Below are 22,661 nucleotides of genomic sequence, written 5' to 3'. Positions count from 1 at the left end.
AAAACATGCAGCACGTGTCCTTCTGAGACTGTTTGTGCAGTTAACACGGTGATCTCCAGCTCCGTTAATTTTCTTACAACAGCAATTTCATTCTTGTTTTCATAAAACAAAATTGTGTATACATGCCACGTGTTTGTATTAATTCATCCTCTGACAGGCACCTCTATTGTTTACAGATCTTGGCTAGTTTGAATAATGTTCCAATAAACACAGGTTTGGTGTTCTCCCTGTAAATATATTGACTTGGATACTTTGATGTGTATAGCAATAACTGAAATAAATCATATGGTAGCTGAAATTTGAATTTTTTTGATGAACATGCATATTAATATCCATAGTAACTATACTAACTTACACTCCCATCAAAACTGTACACATCTCTTCTCTTCACATCTCTACCAACCTTTACAGTTTCTTGGTAGCCATTCTCATTGATGTGATAGGATCTCAATGTAGCTTCTATTTGCATTTCACTAACAGTTAAAGATGTTGCACGTTTTTTCATATATTTATCAGCCATTTGTGTATTTTTATTGGACAAGTATCTGGTGTTAATTTTTGTCATTTATTCGTTGGATTATTTGCTCATTTGGTATGTAATTTTTATTTTTTTCCTTTTTTATGTGCATAATTACTTTGCTTATATGTATATGTGTGTGCAGTGTTAGAAGAGGTCAGAAAAGGTCACTGGGCCCCCTGGGACTGAAGTTATAGGAAACCATGAGCCTCATTGTGGGTACTAGGACCTGAACTCAGAACCTCTGCAAGAGCGGCCAGTGCTTTTAGCCAGTGTTAACGTTCTTGAGATCTTTATGAATTCAACATATTAATCCTCAGTTGATAAATACTCCTCCCATTCTCTAGGCTGTCTCTTTATTCTCTTCTGTTGTGATGGTTTTTGAAATCTTATGCAATCCTATTTATCAGTCCTTACTATTATTTCCTGAGCTACAAAGACCCTATTCTGAGAAATCTTGAAGTGTTTCCATGTGTTTGCTTCTAACAGTTTCAAAGTTTCGGGTCTTATATTAAGGCCTGATCCACTTAGAGTCGAATTGTGTGAAGAGTGAGAGATGTGGTCTAGCCTTTGGCATATGGTTTTACTGTTTTTCAGCGCCCCTTCATAAAGAGTCTTTTCCCCTCTGTATGTTTCTGGTCTTTTTGTCAAGCATAAGATGGCCATGGTTGGATGGGATTTTTCCTGGATAATGTGTTTTCCTAATGGACTCATATGTGTTTCGTTGCTATGGATTTATTGTAGAGTTTGAAGTCTGGTTCTCTGATAGTTCCATTATGGCTGCATTTCTTCAGGACAGCTTTGGCTATCTAAGGCTGTTTTTGTGTTTCTGTGTTGAATTTAAGTATTTATTTTTCTACATTGGTGAAAATCTGAAGTTCTGAAAGAGGTATGCTGATCATTTTAGTTATACAGCCATTTTGATAATATTAAGCCTCCCAATTCATCAATATGAGGGCTTTCCATTTTCTACTGTTTTCCATGTTTTCAAATGCATTCTGTTACTTTTTCCATGGTACTGACTTAATATATTTGGTTAAGCTTAAATGTATACTGTTTTGGGATTTGGGGTCTTTTTTTAAATACAGCTATTAATGGATAGTTTTCCTGACTATTCCCAGCAACTTGATTATTGGTATCTAGAAAAGCTGCCAGTTTCTATACTCAGACTCTGTCTCCTAATACTTCACTGAATGTGTCTATCGAATCTAAGAAGTGTCTATGTGCAATTGTCCCTCTTCACAAGAGTTCTCTCCATCACTATTTCCATTCCAGTGCTCATCTGTAAGGGAATGGAACCTGCTTCAGAACCTCCTCACTCTTCTTTAAAACACAGCAACCATTAACCCAAAAGACACAAACCCACTACTAAAACATCTTTCCATCTGGAGATGGAAGACGCTGGCTGGGGCAATGCTTTGAGAAAGTTACTTAAGTATTACTTAAAACTGTTAGCAGATGTGATTGTAAATCACAGTGAGTCTAATACTCTGGTTTAATTAAATCATCTCTTTTGTAAGGAATGTTCTGTTAAATTCCCTTCATTGTTTGACAATGGAAACACACACATACTCACGCGCGTGAGCCTCTCGGCTGTAATTAATGATGTCCTTTTATTCTCTATTATTGTGTGGCTAACATTCTGACGCAAAGTAAATGAAGCATTCAGAGCAATGATTCCAATGCTCTGATTAATGATGCCAAATAGCCCTGCATACCTCAGGTAAATTACGACACGTACAGTCCTGAAATTATGAGGGTACCTCAAAATTAATGTTTTCCCACTAATCACGTTTCCTTCACAATCTACCTTCAGCAGAAATAAGTTCTCTGAGATTATAAAGCCTCCCTCACCCCGCCTTTTCTTTAAAGCACCATCTAGCTATGTAGCACAGGCTAACCTCTAACATGTCAGCCTCCTCCTTTAGCTCCATTGGGTGCAGTTGCTACCATGCCCAGCTGTCCCTGGGTGTTAAGCTATCAGACAATGCTAAACTCCCTTCAAAGGTAGAGGGGAAAGGCAAAGAAAACATCCTCTGTAAATGTTTATCAAAGACAAAGTTTTTAGAGATAAGGACATGGCCCTGTGGTTATACGCACTGGCTGTTCTTACAGAAGGCCCGAGTTTATGTCCCTGCATCCACAGGTCAGCTAACCACTGGCTATAATGTCCATCAGGGGACTCAAATGCCTCGATTGTTCTCCATAGGCTTCTCCAAACACGTGGCACACATAAAATCATGCAGGTTCCACACACATATATGTCGTAAAAGACAAACTTTTCCAAGAAATATTTTAGAGTGTTGCACATGCTATTTTCTATTGCAATGTAAATAAACCAAATAAAAATCCTACACAGTTTACTAATAAAAGATTCTGGAATAGTTAAAAAAAAATCCATAGCAACAGAAAGTAGAGAGGTAATTAAGAGGAAGTAGGGGAAGGAGTTTTTATTGGTTAAATAGTTGCAGAGCTTCAGTTATGCAAAGTTGAGTTAGGGGACGAGTGATGGGGTTGGCTGTCCACTTGGGAATGAGAATGTGAGAGGCCTCCCTTTGTCTCTTTACAGTAACCCGTTCCTCCACTCTGCCCCTGCCAGAGAGTGTCATAAAGGGAGCCATCTTAATTATTGAAATGACCAACTTCAACTGGATAACTATGCCCTCTCGTTCCCAGCGCCTGCAGTCAGTCTGCAAACTAAAAGTGTCTAGACATGCCCCAAAGCCTGCAGACGAGCTAACGCAGGGAAAACAACACGTTTTCACTCAAGTACTATGCTGTCTCTATGTCCCTTCAAAAGCAAATTCACACAGATAAATGCATCTGCACACAGTTGTTGTAACATACACTCATTCACATACTCATAAACCATGTCCTCTTTGCAAAGTAAACTTATTTCCATCTTGGTCAAACATATTAAGAGGGCTAAAAACTGAATCTTAAGGCAATACCAGTATTATTGTCAGTGTATGGCTAATATTTTTACCCATTAATTTAAACAGCCAATAAAGGGAAAGCACAATTCTGTCTGCTCATCTGGCACCATGATTTCTTCCTTCTGAAACCCTTTCACTTCCAACCCTAGGGAGGGCCTAATCCTCCACCCTGCAGACCCCACACTGTGAGCGGAATTTTGCTCAGGCAGAGTGACCAAATGTAAGAGCTTTTGAGAGAATATGAATGCGTACATGTTTCAGTCCAAGATGAGTATCTGGTTTGCTATTTCTGGCAAAAGGGCGGGGAACATCCAAGGTTGTCAGTATAACTTTTATCTCTCGTGATTTAACTGGCCCTTTTGCAAGCACAGAATTCAACTTCAAAAGAAGGAAAGGAGTTTTCCTTTTCCACGATTGAGCAAACAAATCCTGGGGTGGAGGGGTGGGGACAGATTACAGTCAGGTTAGTGCTTAAAGAAAGAAACAAATTTAAGAGCACAATAGAATTATTATTTTTAAATAAAGCAAGGCAAATATGACAAGAACCTACAAGGAAATGAAAAATTATTTAAAAAACATGACCCATTGTTAAACTATACCACGAAGATCCTTAACTTAAAGGGAACATCGCTTCTCGGCCTTTTGGCTAAGATCAAGTGTAGTAACTTAAAGGGAACAGGTTTATCACTGGTTACTGCATGCGACTAAAGGGAAATAAAGCAGTGTACACAGAGCATTCAAATGCCCCAGCACCAAAAGGCATGGCCACCAAAGTGCAAGTGACTGCACATAAGGAATAAATTAGGAATTTGTATAAACCTACCTGAACTTATTTCAAGAAGAATCAAATGGACTCACTTTTATATACGGACGTCTCTAAGTGTTAGTGGGAAGACCCACTAACTGCTACCAGATCCTTCACATACCTCCCCATTCTTTCTCAGTTTTGACAGCTTCTTGGAGGTGGTGGCATCTCAACTAGGCATGAGATGTTTAGAGTTGGGATCATTCAGAGTAAGGTGCAGGGACATGATCAGGACTAGTTACTGGGGGCTTGCAGATGGAGAAAACCATGAATATAAGCAAATATCAGTGGCAAACTCAGTGCTTTCATATGCAACAAATGTTAAGTTCATTAATAATTTAGATTCAACTCAGTAACTGTCAGTATTTCTCAGAACCCAGCAAATATTGAGGATACTGAGTATTCTGGTTTTCAGTCTGTTGCTAATAATAATAATAATAATAATAATAATAATAAACACTCCTACAAAAAATTAGAAGAGGAAATGGTTTATTTGGCTTTGACTTCAAGCTCCATCACTGAGAGAAGTCAGTACAGACACACAAACTGGAACCTATTGTGAAAATCATAGTGAAAAGCTGTTTGTTTAGCTTTCTTATATAACCTATCTTGTCCAGGGAATGGTGTCACCCACAGTGGGCAGGGACCTTCTATATCAATCAAAAGTCAAAACCATTCCCCATAGATTTCCCCACAAGCCAGTCTGAGCTGATTAACCTCTCAATTGTGACTTCTTCCTCAGATGACTCCAGGCTATGTCACTTTGGCAGTCAAAGCTAACTAGAACAGGAGCAAATATTAAATACTTTCTGATAAACGACAAAAGGAAAATAAAATAGACATCAAATCATCACTTCCTTGTAAAAGGGATGATACTTTTTTAATTCTACATTAGTCTCAATATGTAATATTATATGTCCTCATTTTATCAGAGGCAAGAAGACCAACTACTAGATTAATCTGTTCTGTTCAGTGATAGATCAGGGCTCTTCCGCTTCCTGATGGCTATTTAGCCACCCTTTAGAAAGATTTCCATTACATTTTAAGGTCTACCTTGTTGTATATAGATCCGTTGGCTAATTGTTTTGTTTGCATAGCACACACAAAGCCCTTCTTTCGGTCACCAATAAAGGGGCACATCTATACCCTGCATTTAGATGGTAACAGCAGTAGAATCACTAGATCACCTTTAGCTAAACAGTGAGTTCAGAGATCAAGGCCAACTCTGGCTACATGAGGCTCTGTTTCCAAAATAATCTTTTTCAAAGTCAAGTTCTTCCCATCACTTTTTAAAAACAGATGATAAGAAGTCCCCACTATACAAATACCAAGATTTAAGTCACTAGAACTTACTGAATGGCATATGGGAATACTGGTCTGTGCCTGGTTATAGAAATGCCAATGAAATCCAACCTGCTTCTCAGCTACACACATTATTCTTAGATACAATCAGTGTTTCATGTTTGCTTTAGGGCAGCATTTAAATAGATGGTCTAGGAAACAATAAAGCCCCCAAAAACATTCTAGTTATATTCCAAATTTAGACTAAGTAGGAAATACCAGAGGAATTTTATCTACTGTATCAAACAATAAAATTCTTTCAGAGCCAGCAATACAACAAACCAGAGAAACAGGGTATGAGAACTTTGTTCTCTTGCTGGAGAACCAATGTGCTAATAAAAACATCCAACAAAGGACTATCAAGTCTTTCCAGTATTGTTCTTGGCAAGTCTTTTTTTTTTTTTAACATGTAATGTTAAACAATGTGGTAGTTATTGGCCCAAAGTAATAGACGATAGTTGTATACCATGACTAATTAAACCATCAGGACAGAGGCAAGAATAAAGCCAGAAACCAAGGCAAAGGCTATAGGCTCCCAGAGAAAGAAAAAAAAAAAGCTAAAGAAAACAGAGTAGAGAGAGAAAGATGGAGGCCAGTGAGGAAAACAAGATAAGGGGAAAGAGCAGAGACTCCCATTCTGACTGATAATTCTTCAAAGCACTTTACAAAAGAAAGCTATAGACCTGGAGTTAGCATGATTTTGCCCAAGGGCCACATAAAATTCTATTTGGAAGTTAACATAAATGCATAGTCTGAGAGAAGAGAAGATGGCTCAGTGAGTAAGTGCACTTGCTGCGTGAGCAGGAAGACCTGAGTTCGAAATCCCCAGCACCCATGGCAGAGATCAGGCATGGCCATCTGCACCTCCAGCCCTAGTGTTTGGGGGCGGGGAACAGAGAAAAGAGGACCACTGGGGCTTGTTAACAAGACAGACTAGTTAAACCATCATGAGCTCCAGATCTGTCGGGGAGGGGGCAGGGAGGAGAGGGAGGGAGATAACCATGTCTTAAAAGTATAAGATGGAGAGTGATCTAGCAGGGAACCCAATGTCTTCCTCTGGCTCCTACATCCATAGGCAGACATTCGATTGTGTAGATAGGCAAACACACACACACACACACACATACACACACACCACAGCAAACAAACAAACCAGCAAATAGATGATCCAGACTGTCTTTCTCAGGTGACTCTCACAGCACAAGATCAGCACTCCAACAGACACTGCTACAGTACCCTGCTCACACCAGCCCAGGAGCACTTGCGGCACACCGCATGTGACACTAACTGGCTTACAGAGCAGTCGTCGATTTCTCACACCTCTTGAAGCTGCTACTGTTAACATCATCCCCATTTGCAGATATAAGTGTCTTTACAGAGGTCTAAGAAATGCCCTTAAAGTGACAGCAGGGCTCAGGCCAGACGTTCAGAGCCCCGGGCTGAGCCCACAGCCAGGGCATTTCTGACACTAGAGTCTGCCAAAACTGAAAGGAGAACTTGATAAAATGGCAAATCCTGGCACTCACTATTTTCAGAGATTCTGATTTAGTTCTCTGGGATTTCTTACCATAGATTCTTAAGCAATTCTGGTGAATAATGTCAGAATAACCCTGAGAAATCTATAATACAAAGCACCATCTGAGTAAAAGTATAATTATTGAATTAGAAATTCCTTAACCCTTAACTCAGGCATATGATTATCTCCAAAAAGTAAAAACTGCAGGAAATCATTAAAATTTTACTTTTTAGGCTGTTTTATATATTTATATATAATTATACAGATGATTACAAAAGATAAGCTTTAAGATGTTTCATATAAATATAATGGCTTAACATTTTGGAAAGCAACTTTTGTTTGAAAGCTTCTTCCCTGAGCACTAATCTTTTCATTTTGAAGGAGGCTTATGACTACTGGGGAGCAGTTTGGTTTGCAAGTCTTAGTCTGCCCTCTGTACCTCCCAGTCATGTATTCTCTGGAAATGTTTTAGTGATGTGTCTCTTAGGATGAGGCATTGTAACAGGACTGTGAGATGTCCCAGAGTTCACTTTGACAACACATCCTCCTGAACAGAGGAAAGAAAGCCCAACCTAAGGAGCCAGTTTCAGATAATCTGAAACAACTACATGATTTCTGGCATCAGAACCTCGTGGATGTCACGCACCAGTAAGAACAAGTGACCCAGTCAACCCTGGGTCTCTGTCAGAAGCTGTGTAGGTCTGAGGCAAGACTGCAGAATGGTTTTATATGTAAGTCCACTGTAGCTATCCTCAGACACACCAGAAGAGGGCATCAGAGGTCATTAGGGATAGTTGTAAGCCACCATGTGGTTTGCTGGGATTTGCACTCTGGTCTTTCAGAAGAGCAGTCAGTGAGTGCTCTTAACCGCTGAGCCATCTCTCCAGGCCGCAGAATGGTTTTGAAACACACAATCTCGAGGACTCTCTCATGCATGAAAGTAGCTGATGCTCAGATGGCACAATGAGACTGACGTCAACAGTCAAAGTCCAGAGTACAGTGTGCCTGATACCACAGTAACACAGACTGACCGGTGATCACAATAACTATAGAAACAATGAAAATTTTTTTTTAGGTGACTACCATTTTTCTACTCTGACATACCAAAGGATAAAAGAACAAAAGGATCATTTAGAAATCATATGGGCTCAGATGGCACTTCAATGTGCAAAACTGAATTGCAAAAGAGCACAGGATTGCCATTTTAAAGACCAAAGATATTTTCTGCTATCAGAGAGACCTACAAATGGGATTTTTCAATACGCAGATTTGTTTTCTGGCCAATGACGATGACAACATGAATTCTACATGCTCTATTTTACAGTGTTTTAATGATGATGATGACGACGATGACAATGACGACAAGAACAGATCATGAACGCAAGAGGTAGAGGAAATGCTAAAGTTCCTTATGAGGAATCATGGTTGTTCTCACTTGCTTCCCTATTCTCTGGCCAAGAGCAGCACGTGGAAAGAACAGGTGATTTCTTCTCCTGCTTCCAAGTGAAAGTCTGTCATCACGGAATGTCAGAGAAGAAACCAAGAGGTAGGAAGTGAATCCCAGACCCCGGAGGAGTGCTGCTGACTCTCTTGCTCCCAAGGCTCACATTCAGCTCCCCTTCTTAGACACCTCAAGCACACTTGTGCCCAGGGATGGCAAGGACACTGCGTCCCCTTGCAGTGGGCTCTCCTGCAATAATTAGCCATCAATGAAATGCCCCACAGACATGCCCACAGGCCAATCCAACTGCTTCCTTCTTCCTAGAGAGCATAATACGACAAAGACCTCACCAGAAAAGCATTTCTCTTATGAATATGTATAAAAACTATTCCAAAATCATAAACAAACTAACCCATATACTAAATCCAGAAACATACAAAAAAAAAAAATCAATGTAACCTGCCATCAAGTGGGACTAATCCTAAGAGTGTAAGGTTGGTTAACACCTGTAAAGTAGTCATTGAACAACTTTTCATATCAAGAGATGCAATAAGAATATTTGGTAAGATTGAGATCATTCTTGACAAATCCAGTGTCTTTGCTATAGGAGTGGGAAAGAAAATTTTCCACAGCATTTAAAAATCTACAAACACACATACTATCACAGGTTGTTGCCTGTGGAACCAGCTCCTAGGAAGAAGAAGGTGGAAATTCATTGGGAGTAAGAAAGAGGGAGAGATAGAAAGATCCTAAAATCATATGAAGTCACAGAGGATCCAGAAAAGCCAAAAGTCTCTTCAAAAATAAGAACTAAAGAAGGCCTAGTTTCAAATGTTATATAAGATCAGTGTAGTAGCACAGCCTTGACGGTGAGGCAAAAGGTGATGAACTCAAGATCTGGCTTCAGAACTTTAGGTCAGTATGGGATACAGGACCCTATCTTTAAAACAAACAAACAAAAATAACTTACAGGGAAGAATTGACAAATAAGAGTGTGGGGTGCTAGCATGAGCACACACACCAGTGGACCAGAAACAAAAGTCTAGAAATAATGTCAACAAAAGCTAATCAGATATTTAAAAATAAAAGGAATACATTGGGATTCCTTTAGCAGCATCTTGTGTTTTATTGTTGAAGGTTGAATCCAGGGCCTCCAAGCTGCACCCACAGCCGAAGAATCATCTTTTTAATCAATGGTGTTGGGGAAGACAGATATTCAGAAGCAAAGACCTGATTGCAAGTAATTACCTTAAACCACTTCTACAGAGTCCATCAAAACAGATCAAAGGTCTAAATGTCAAAACTAAGACAAAATTCTTAGCCAAAAATATAAAGAATGCATTTTTCATGACTTCAGATTTGGCAATGGTTTCTAAATCTGACATTCAATCCACAACTATCAACAACAACAAAAAAAAAAAAGAAAAAAAGAAAAAAAGAAAAAAAAAGAAAAACCAACAACAAAGCATGGTGTCTGCCATGCTGCTTTTGTAGAGGATCACACGGTAAGTTGTACTGTCATTTCCACCAAGAACTATGCACGCAAGTTTCCTCCACGTCTCCCCAAGCGGTCAGGTACTTTTTTTGCATTGATATTTCATTACCCACCTGTTCAAATTTTATTTATGCATTCATATAGCACAGGAGGCTTGGGTTGTTTCCAAGTTCTGGCACTGATGAATGCAAATGTGAATGCCTGAAAGGCTCCCAGAAAGTCAGTGAAGAAGAAGGAAGAGAGAGGTGGAGATAACGCAAAGTCTTCTCGAGACAATGAAAAGGTTCTGTATGATACTAACAATGGATATACCTTAACATAAATTTGTCCAAAGTCATGAGGAGAACAATACCAAGACTCAGATATTTACTTTGTGTGATAAGGATATGTCGATGTGTGTTCACTAGTGACAGCAACTTCACAGTTCTGGGGAGCATGAAGACAGCAGGAAAGGCTGTGCATGGATGTAGATGGGAAATACAAGAGCTCTTCACATGTTTCCCTTTATTTTCCAGTGAACCACAAACTTCTCTAAGACAAATCATGTTGTTGGAAATAAAGACGAATTAGGCTTCATCAAAATTAATGTCTATAAAGAATACTCTGCCATCAGGCAACCTACAGAATAAAAGAAACTATTTCAAAACTGTATCTCTGGTAGGCCTTACTATTGAAAGTAAGTATATAAAGAACTTTCCAGCTCAGCAAACACAAGGCAAACCACCTAAGGAAAAGCAAAGGATGTGCAAAAGATAAACACCTACTCTTAGAAGACAGGCACATAGCTAAGAAGCAAATGAGGAAAAAGTGAGCATAAGTGGTTGTTAGAAAAATACCAATCAAAACCAACGAGATGCTGGCTATAACCACTAGAATGTCTATAATCCAAAAGGAGACAAAAGGCAGTGAAAAAGCTAGAACCTTCCACAGATGGCTGATAGAAATTAACATGGCTGAACCTCTCCAGAAAACAGGATGACAGCTTCCCAAGAGCATGAACACAGAATTACCACATGACACACTGTAGACGCAAAGTAATTGAAAAGAGGTGTCCACACAAAATTCGCATCCACCCATTCACAGCTGCACAGTTCACAATACGCAAAAGATGGAAACATTCCAAATATCTATCAACACATGAATGGAAACAAAATATTAGTGGGTAAATGGAGCAGAAAATAATCTTAGGGACAGCAGTGCTAAAACTCCTATTTCTGAAGAACAGAAAACTAGATTGTCCCCACGTGTGTTGAACAAAGTCTAAGGGCTTCACCCAGAATTTTATGTCCAAGTCTTTTTTTTTTCAACTTCAAATATTTTACCCAAACTCTAGTTCTATGAATCTGACAGTCTGAGCATATTACTCAAAATAAAATACAAATAAAATATCAAACTCATAGATGAGACCACCTAGTGTTATAGTTGATAAAAAATAATTCTTTTTTTTTGTAAATTGTAAGCTACCACAATAGCTGTTCTGAATAATATAAAGTATTATATTATTGCCTATATTAAGTTGTAAAAATATTTTAGTGCTTGTCTTATGGATTTTTAAAAAACATTTAAAAAACAAAAACAGAGTTAAGGACTGACTACAAATTATGTAAGTATATTTTGGGTATGTGTGTATATATATATATGTACATATATATATATATATATATCCACATATGAAGAGAATATATATAAGGCTACAACCCACATAACAAGCTAATATAATCTAAGTGAGCACTATTTTTATTTAAATATCAATCTGCCATTCATATTTTAACCTGATATTTATTGAAAAGTCACTTACTCCTGAGAAAATGACTGCTTTCCTCAAAGATTTCGGAGCTTGTTTGGCACAGTAATCTAAAACAATGAAGAAAAAAAACAGATGACTACTAGAAGATATTGTATTTAAGTTATTCACATATGCATTTAAATATTTAAATCAATATATAGCAATCCTGAATGCGTGATTTTCAATATTGTATACATATATCTCCAGGATATGCATTCTATACTCATAAGCATCTATCTCTCACATGCATATGCACACAAGAGAGAAAAGGATGGGAAGAAAGGCTTATAACCTTATTCATTACCCAATTAGCTATACCTTAATATTATTTCTGGGGAACTGAGAAAGTGGGGGGCAGTGACTTTTACAATGTGGAGGGTTTTAAAGATGATGTTACTTGATTTTCATGTACAGAAAAGAAATGGCGCGCATGGTACTTTCATACACGGGCTTCCATTTCACTCTGCAATTCCCCACACGAGTCAGAATAAGCGCCTATGTGTCTGCTATCCCATTTCATGTAGCTGTGTAGCAGGAAAAGGCCTGGGCAGAGAAGCAATGTCTAACACCCAGGAATTTCTCAGTCAGTGCTTGCTTCCCATGACCACACACTCTGGATCCATCATTTGCTATTAATGCCTCTGTGGAGTTAGGTATTTTCCAAGTCACAGGGTTCCGAGACGTAGCCAGCTCCATTCTGCCCCAACTTGTGATTTCTCTCTTTTTTAACACTGGCTTTCAATCTCCATGGGCAAACTCGATTCCAATATAGATTTCTGAGCTTTGATAATAAAGTCTGCACTCTGTGGACTGTAATCATATGTCCTCTCAACTGCAAAGTTCACAGTCTTCAAATCTCTGAGTAGGATGAAAGAAGAAATCAGGTCATTTCCTTCTTTACAGAAAGATCCAGGTCTTTCTTGAGATATGATTAAAAACCCCACGTGGGACTCCGGGATAGAAATTCATCAGGTCTAGGACAATAAATCTGTACTTGGTAAATCTTAGTGTTCTGTCATCTGAGATGAGGCAAGTTTTGGTTTTAGAGAAAATTTTCAGTGCTGTAAGATTTTAAAGGGAACCGTGAATAAGCCACATTCCACATTTCCAGGTGCTTCCATGAAAACTGCACCTGTCATTTTTGACCGTGTGTCTTAAGTGTCCCAGCCTCAGGTGTGATTCCAGACTGATCCTGGGAAGGCTGGGCTGTATTCCGGACGGTGTTGTTCTCATACTGTCAAGGGCATACCGTTCCTCACACTAGCAAGACTCACACCTTCATGGAAACCTCTCACTGTCCAGATTCCCCAAGCCCTTCCATTATGTCAGGCACTATTTTTGGTCTGATGAAACACAGCTTTATACACATCCTCTTAATACCTTTCTGCCATGTTGGTTTTCTTTTTTCCTTTTTCCTTTCTAGTTACAAAAGCTCAGGTTCTGTGTAAATTGATGGCTGTGAATGCTGTCATGTTTGGACAAGTCCAAAAGCTGGACTCCAGGGAATGGACAAGAGTCCGTCGCTAAACTCGAAGTTACATTTCCATTATCTTTGACGCTCTTTGTAAGCACTGGTCCCTTTGTTGACGCTGTGTGCAGTACTCACAAAATCAGAATGGGCAATTAGATCACACACAGCTCCAGAAAACCAACTTTTGTCTCTTTCTCAAACACAGAAAAGACAAAGGCTATGGTGCATCCCAGCAATAAGGTTGCTTGTCTCGTTTGGGTAAGCCTTTGGGTCTCTCCAGTGCAAAGGAAAGAAGATGGGGGAGGGGAAGAAATGGTGGTGGGAGAGGGTGGTGTGAGGACAAAGAGAAGAACAGGGATGATGAAGAGAAAAAGAGGGAGAGGAGAAATGCTAAAGACAAGTAGGAAAGGTTGCAATCCTGACTAACCTGCAGCCAGCCCTCACAAAACCACTTGTAGTGAAAGGTTGTTCTAAATAGGATGTAGTCATTCAAGATTCAATTCTTTTTAACTCGATCTCTTCAGAGAAATTATTTTAGTGGCTGAAACAAGGGTGTAGGGTTTCCTTTCGGCTTTTAAAAATCAATATTTGTAAATCTTGTTTCTGTTTCTCAGAAAAGTACATGGGTAATACCTGCGGCAGGAAACCACTCCCTGTCTCTTTTCCATCCTTGACTCTCACAGATGGTTGCTGTTCATTAGCAGAGAAATTTACCTTCTAGTATCATTGGAGTCACAAAAAAAAGGAAAGAAAAAGAAAGGAGACAGATGCCAATGCCTCTGTCTGCCTCTTCTCCTAATGACAACATAATAAACAAAATAAAAACCTGTATACGGTGCCAGACAGGTTGAGTTCACAACTTTTCCAAATCATGATTTGGAGCCTCATGCATTCAAGTTTCTTGGAAGCGACAGCGGGCTTTGAGGAAAATTGTGGAAATATAAGTACAAGTGAATGCAAAATATTGAGTTCTAAAGTAATTTTATCCCTATGCTGAAAGATGAGACAACTGTTACAATGGATTTTAGTGAGTTTTTGGTGAGTCTTAAGTAAGTTTTTACTTTGAGTCTTCATCTGCAAGAGTTTATGTGGAGACAGAGTACTTTCCAATGCTCAGCCAAGTGTCCCTTCTACAAACTCTGCATGTGATTGTTGAACCCTGAGAAGGGACAGTTTCATGTATTTCACCTTTGCTTCGACAGCATCGCCAACACATGCTACTGGAAAATGGAGAACAGCCAAGTCACTCACTACTCACAGCTTATATGAGTAAAGTGTGAGCATGGAGCTAGTTTAAAGAGTGCTCACTCTGTTATAATCCATTACTATAAAAATCTGTAAGCTGTAGTGCACTCTAATCCTCAATCACAGGTCCAACGCATGCTGTTGAGATTTGCCTGTTGGCCTGACCCAAACATTGTATCCATGTGTGTGTGTGTATGTGTGTATGTATGAGTATGTGTGTATGTGTATTCATGCAGGTATGTGCATGCATGTGGAAATGTGTGCTTGCACACGTGCAGAGACTGACAGGAGGTTCTTACTTGATCACTCTTCCTCTTTTATTTTGAGGCAGGGTTTCTCACTGAGCCCAGAATTCATCAATTCAGCTAGGCCAGGTAGCCAGTGAACTCTATGGATCTTCCTGCACTCCCAGCACCCCCAACATGACATTTTAAACATGTGCTACTACTGTACCTGGCTTTTACATGAATGATGGAGATGAGAGGAGGGGCCCATATTTGTGCAGCAAAAAAAAAAAAAAAAAAAAAAAAAGAGCCATTTTTCCGGCAGCATTTTTAGCACATTTTAAAGTTCAAGTACTTTCCCAAACAGATAACTTCACGGTGTGCTTTAACATATATAGACATTAAACATATTCATATGTTTTTATAATTTAAATGTATACTATTGCAAAGCAAATTTTTTTTTAGAACAGCAACTCATTATTTTCCACAGTATAGACTTTCAACTCAACACATTTGAGTTTCTTTTGACTCGTAGGGACATCTAGTACCCTGGAACACAGATAATCAGAAGTCAACTTTCTATTCTCTCCAAATAATACCACCAAGTGAACACTGAGACATGACAGCATCGTTAGTATAAGGTCACCCTTCTGTAGCTTCCCCACCCCATATAAAGCCCAGGAATACTGATGCCAGGAATCTTACCATGCCAGCCAGAATACTGAAGATAATTCATATCTCCATTTATCATTCATTAGAATAGAACTCAAATTTCATAAATCCAGGGAATGTGATAGTGCACACTTTTTTTTAAATTAAAGGCTGACAAAGGCCCACACAATTATCAAGCACTGGTACTGCTTCTGGGGAAAACCTTGTGCTATAAGTGGCTATATTAATTGAATACCAGCAATGATAAATATCATCAAGATCACAGCACCCAGAACCACTGAGATAGTTCTGTCTCTACTGGATGCAAGCTCTAGGGCCTTATGCAAGTGACTTCACACTCATCTCAGTAAGAAAGGGAGGGAAAAGTCCTTTTTCTATCAAGTTTCCATCCCTCTTTTTGTTTAATGCTCTAGAGATCTGAATATTGAATATTAAATGGCTGCACCAAATCTCATATGTGTATTTTAATCCAGGTAAGAAAGCACTTCTGGGATACTTGGCCAACAGTCCAAGAAAGAATCATTGTGTAGAAGAGGACACTTAACAGCCTGTGTTTTCAAGTTTTTATGTAGATTCTTCACAATCCACTTAGCAGGTGTTAGAAAGTATTTGGGAAACTCATTTGTGTAGCATTAGCTCATTACACAGCCATCACATACTAAACAAAAACAAGTCTAAGCAAACAGCTCAACATGTTTGCATGTGGCAGTGAATTCAGTCTTAAAGATCTGATATGCTAGCTGTCATAGTTCTCTTTTTAAAAAGTCATTTTTTACAACTATATTCGTTGTGTGACTATTAAGAAGAGCTATTTTTATAACACTTTTTGCTAATGGACTTAAATGCATAGTTGTTTCAGTTATTTTTTTTAAAAATAGTTCGCTATTCTTTGATGGTTTCATATAGGTATATAATTTTTTTTTGTTATTTTTGTGAATGCCCCTATTACTTTCTCCTTCCTGCCACTGCTAGAGCTGCCCCTCCCATCAGTGTCCCCGCCAGTTTGATGTCTTTTATTTTTTGACTCTCTGAGTTTGATTATGGCAGCCAGTATGAGTTGGGGGCAGAGGGAGTTACTTATCCTTAACTATACCACTACAGGAAAGGTTTCAATGATTTTGAAAAATCACTTCATCCTGCTACCAATTCTGCTAAGTATATGAAGCCTTTACAATACAAAATTTCTCAACTTAAAAAGAAAAAAAAAAAGAACTGGTACTCCCTAAACCATAAGAAGATATCTTATTGAATTGATGGATATAGACACAAGATCCCAAATGCTCTGAGCATTCACTGAGATACTCTTATACCTAGCCTTGTTCAGGAAGACAGTTGGTACCTTCTGAAGGCCTGTCAATTGAATGGGTATACAAGGATTGGAATCTTGTGCCACTCTTACTTGAGCAGACTCACTGTCATACTTGGAAGGCTGACATAATGTCTAGGGGTTGCTCACCATTCTTCCAATGAGAGTCACAATAAAACAGAAGGGGACATAACAGTGCAAACAATCAAATGTTAATAGCCCGGGCACTCTTACAATTAATTTATTATCAATTTAAAATCATTTCTCAGTAAGAGAATTGGAAATTTATTTTCACAGTTTTTATTTCAAGACCACAGGATATGGTATAATTTCATCCAGCTGTTAAAAAGCAATCCAAAATACGTTTTTTCTAATTAATTAAATGGTTGTAGCATTTGAGCAGATCACTAAGGACTCCCCCCCCCCACACACACACACACAGTGGCCGCTTAGAACAGCGAATTGATCTAAAAAGCTCTGTGTGGTCAAAGATGTTAGCTGGGAGCTAAGAAATGTGTGCAGCTGGAAAACACATATGCCAGGGTTTTGCACTTGCACACAGAGAAAAATCGTTTGGGAGAAGGTGAACATTGGCTAAGCTGGCTAGTAATAGACAACGGTAGTGGCTATTCCTGGTTGTTAACTTGACTATATCTGGAATGAACTACAATCTGGAATTGGAAGGCTCACCTATGATCCTAATCTGGAGGCTGAGAGATAAAAGTTTCTGACCAGGATCTTGGCATGGAGATTTTGAAGCATGGAGGCTATGAATTCCAGAAGATTAAGACAAGGAGATCTCTGAGCTCAAGGTTATCTGGGATTAATTTGGGTCACACCCACTGCTGGAGGCCTACATAAGGACACTGGAAGAAGGAAGACTCACTTGCTCTTTGCCTGCTTGCCTCCTGGGACTGAGAAAATGCTAGATTCTTGGACTTCTATCCACAGCTGCTGCGGTCCATTGTTGGAGAGTTGGACTACAGACTGTAAGTCATCAACAAATTCTCTAACTATATAGAGACTACCCATACTTTCTGTGACTCTAGAGAACCCTGACCAATACAATGACCTTCCAAGGATGATCCAAGGATGGCCCATGGGAAATTCTCAAGAAAAAAGCAGTGAGCTTTAGGGGGATGGTAATTTAAATACTTAAAACTACATAACCGTAAGCTATCTCTATGATTTTGTAGATATTTTCTTGAGACAAACATAAATAAACTTAATGATTTCAAACTAAACAGACCACCTCAACCTATAATTCCGTCTCTCAAGCAGGATGAAGGGTTTAAGAGACTGGAGAATTTGAGGCCAGCCTGAGCTACATAACAGCCTAAAGGCCAGTTGATCTTAGCTACAGCATTGGACTCTCTTTTAGACAGGCAGAATAGTAGCACACACCTGTAATACCAGCAGCAGTTAGGACAAATGAAAGTGGATCCTGATTATCCTCAGCTACATGGTGTTCTAGGCTAGCCTGAGCCACCAGCTACCCTATCTCAAAATGAGAAAAACAACAAGATAACTACCCATATGGACTGAGGAGCTAAAGTATAATTGTGCCTAATTTTGAAGGCTTCCTCCAGTAAATGCCATAAAAGAATGCTCAGAAATGACATATAACTCCCTACCCGAAGCACACATGGCCCCGGTTTACATAATGACTAAGACACAAATGGAAGCTCATTAGAGGCCCTTGAGGTTGGGTGCAATCCAATCAGGTTCAGAGATTGTAAGAAGTACAGTTAATAATAGAAAGGTAAGGGCAATTTTCCAAATGGTTACAATCATCTTTCCAAAAAGGACTAAAAAGTTTATTTTGTTCTTTATTAAACTACAAACATGCACCCCATACAGGAAAATAAAACACAGAGAGAGAGAGAGGTAGGTGGAAATTTACCAGACAAGGTCCTCAGAGGGCCTGTGAGTCACTGCTCTCAAACACATTGTTAGTACATCGTTTCAGTGATTTGTACACTTTGTTTCTAGACAGTGTCAAGTGGGGCACCATTATTTCTCTGAGGACAGGTAGACTCTTCAGTGAGTGATTAAGCTCCTATTCGGCAATAGCTAATGTTTATTTAGCCAGAACTTAACATTGGCATTTCTATACATTTGCATAAATTGAGATTCATTAAGATACATAAGACACTCAGTTTCCACAGTCATATCCTATTAACCATTCTGATGCCAGCGGTATTTAATGGACAGTATAGGTCAATGACCTCACCACAAGTTTTTCACTGTCCAGGTCCCAGCTTTCTAGAATAAGTCTGATGACATGCTCCCTGTATCTGTCACCAATGTCTCCACATTTTTCTGCTTTCTTATTTTAGTAAACAGCGCCACAATTTTGTCTGTCCTAGACACTTAAAATATATATCATGGGTCCTTAAATTTCTATCAAGAAAACCCTTTTTTTTAAATCTGGGTGTTATAATGCATACATTATAATCCTGCTACATCACTTGGAAGGTAGACATTTGAGGAACAGAAATCAGTCTAAATCAGTCCCATTTACACAGAAAGTTTAAAGAAATCCTCCGCTATATGAGCTTTCTCTTAAACAAAACAACAAAACCAAGAAACGTTTTTTCCCTTAGAATTTAAGTTTATAAATATGCATGTGTCCACATACACATATTGTTTATACTTAAATCTGACAATTTCTAAGTTTGTTAGTATTTATTTTGGGTGTCAGCAAAGCATCAGCAATAACAAAAAAGCCTTTTTTTAAAAACCAGAAGGCAAATAATAAGACAAAATATGTAATATATACATTTACATTCTCCAACTTTAGGATCATTTAGAAATGGCCTAGGTTCCCCTTTCATTTTATTCTTTCCATAGTTATGCAGTGACAGTGTGTGCTTTTTCATCTAAGTTTTCAACTTCCTCATGTCAACTTGTTATTTTTTTTTTGATTCAGTTATGTCTGTCTTTGTTCCATGTATAAGATGAACATTAGTCTGCATCGGGTTGTGTCACCATTATGCTGAGGCTGACTTCCAGGACCAGGTACAGAAAAAGCTAATGATTGTTCCACTGCTAATAGGAGAGATCTGCTCTTTCTCTAAATACAACAAAAGCATCTGGAGTGCTGATGACCCTTGCACTCGGTGGGAGATGGAATGTGCCCTAATTCACCTGGGCAGCACAATGACATTCAGGACAGGATGAGTTGTGTAGAGAAATGCTACCTAAGATAAGAATATAAATAAACAAATAAATAAACAAATAAATACAAGGTTTCTTGAGTGAATGTGTATATAGATACACATATACATATATATATTATACACACACACATATATATATATATATATATATACACACACACTAAATGGCAAATAATTATACAGTTGTGGACACTATCTAAAATAAATACAAAGATGTTTACCAATTTCAGAATTCTGAAAATTAGTAATATTTTCTAAAAATGTAATCATGAATTCTATTTACCAGAAATATTTTGTTTTAAACCAGCTCTACCTGTACTATAGGTTACTTGACTTTTTGTTTTTTGTTTTTGGGTTTTTTTGTGTGTGTTGTTTTGTTTTATTTTAAATACCAAACTGCTTAATGAAGGAAGATAAAAAGCAAGGCTAAAACAAATATAGCTACATTGCTATTGTATGTGGTACTGTAATCAACAACTTCACACAAAACATGAAATAGTTTTACATAAGACACCCCTTTATCCACAGAATATGTTCAATCACTGGTGCATGCCTGAAAACGTGGAAAGGATAGGGCCTTATGTAACTTGGGTTTGGTTTTGGTTTTCCCCGAAACATTCCTATCGTTTTGAATTTATAAATGGTTAAAGTTAGACATGGTAATAACAAATAATAAAATAGAGTTTTAGCAATAGTCCCATATTCAAATTGCCAGACTATCTCTATTCTCCTCCTACAGGTGCACAAGTAAAATAAGGTTGCATGGCCACAGCCATGGCAACTCTGAGCAGTGAGATAAGAGCTGATAACAGAGCAGGCTATAGAAGAGGCACACGGTAGCCTATGTGGCAGGTATACAATTGATTCACATCCCAAGAAGGATGGAACTGGGCAGCTTGAGATTTCACCAAACTACTTAACAACAGTGCACATCACTTCTGGAATTTTCCATTTGTGGAGACTTTTGACTCCAGTTTTAGTTAAGACAACATTACCAAGAATGTAAGAGAGAAAGGGGAGAGGAGATGGAGAGAGAGAGAAGAGAGAGAGAGAGAGAGAGAGAGAGAGAGAGAGAGAGAGAGAGAGAGAGAGAGAGAGAGGAAGAAGGGGGAAGAACACACGGAAACAAAGAGTTCCACTGAATGCCTACCACAGGCTTGATCCATCCCCTACCATGCAGCTCCTACAATGTCCCTGAGGAGCGGAGGGTTATTTATGAAGCAAGGTCTTGGTATTCACAATCAATTTTATCTCACAGTTGATTATATTTCATCATCATATCTGATGCATGCCATCTTTTAAAGCCTTTATATATACTTTCCCTGTCCTTATGATATACCTGCACAGCCTTCGGCAGTCCTCGTCACAATCAGCTACAATACACTCATTTTGGCATCAGCCTGTATTCATTTTAAACTGGACATATAGACAATAAGAATGAATGAAAATATTCAATTTTTAGGAAAACTTCTTTTAAATGCATGTGAAATTATGATTGGAATACTTGTAGAAAATTAATATTGTCTAACATAGTGAAATCATGATCTACTTAGCATGCTTTAGAGATATAATCCCACTTCATTAGACTGAACACTATGTTTCAAGTTTTAAATTTTTAAATATCATTTAAAGCCAGCAGAGTGGAATCTGCATGTAAGTCTAGAATCTGGATCAACAATTCAAGGTCAATGCTTCCCAAGATCCTGTCTCAACACAGACAATTGTTAAAAATAAATGAATCTCTTTAAAATATCCATTTTCTTGACAAGCAATAATGACATTTTCTGCAAAAATTAACTTCGTGCACCAGAATTCTGCACTTCATTGGTCAACAAGACCATGTATGTATGAGCCATCCACTGGGACCAACTATGTCATCCTCATACCTTCAAGGACAAGGGTCACAGGTCTGAGCCTGTCTGAGAGACAAGGTGAGGCCTTGTTTAAAACAGTAGAACATATCACAGCATAACAAAACAAAATAAAACATGAGTAATATTCAACAGCTGGATATGAAGCTAAACATATATTCATTAGACACCTACTCAATACAAGCACGGCAAGAGTATTACTTCTTGAAAGGACACATGGTATCTCAAATCTATTTCTCCAACGGCCATCTATTCCTCCCAGTGTGAGATCTAAGAAGTCCACGTTTCCAACAGACTTGGTGTCTGGTGAGAACCCATTCCTTATATGGAACTTGGCACATCTTCTTAGATGTGGTTCTTAGAAGAAGGTACAAGGGCAAGGGCAGTCCCTTCAGCCTCTTTTAGGATCACATTAATTCCTAGCAAACCTGCAGCACTCATGCTAATTACCACCCAAATGAGCTGTGCCTTAATGGCACTACAAAGAGAAATAAGTTTCAGCATGTTGAGTGGGATGCTGGGACATACCAGCACCCCCACAGTCAGTGCTTCCAACCTGGTGTCCGTATCCTGTCTCTAAATATTCTAGGCAGGGATCCAATGTTATCTAAGTCTCCTCGAAGATTTCCAACCAAAAATTATAATGGTAAACCATTTCCAAGAATGGAACCAGAAAGAGGGGTGTAGGAACCTCTCTGTGTAGCTCTGGCTGTCCTGGAACTCACTCTGTATGCCAGGTTGGCCTGAACTCAGAGATCTGCTTGCCTCTGCCTCCCAAGTGCTGGGATTAAAGGCGTGTGCCACCACTGCCCCCCAAAACTCACTTTTACACAGGTATTAGTAGGTACAGGTT

General features: G+C 38.7%; 1 protein-coding gene across 7 annotated transcripts in view; it reads right to left on the bottom strand.

Annotated features, from left to right (window-relative positions):
* Window positions 1–22,661, bottom strand: part of Klf12 (KLF transcription factor 12) — a 409,277-nt gene that overhangs the window by 360,961 nt on the left and 25,655 nt on the right. For 4 of the 7 annotated variants that reach the window (XM_052190795.1, XM_052190787.1, XM_052190791.1 and 1 more), the window contains exon 2: window positions 11,850–11,905. The exons of the other annotated variants lie outside the window; for them this stretch is intronic. The gene's annotated coding sequence lies outside the window, so the exon portion shown is untranslated. The remainder of the gene's footprint in view (window positions 1–11,849; window positions 11,906–22,661) is intronic. 7 annotated transcript variants of the gene reach the window in all.

Source organism: Apodemus sylvaticus, chromosome 8, assembly GCF_947179515.1.
Source record: "Apodemus sylvaticus chromosome 8, mApoSyl1.1, whole genome shotgun sequence".
Lineage (NCBI taxonomy): Eukaryota > Metazoa > Chordata > Mammalia > Rodentia > Muridae > Apodemus > Apodemus sylvaticus.
The sequence above is the reverse complement of the archived record's forward strand: the minus strand, read 5'-3'. Positions and strand labels throughout refer to the sequence as shown.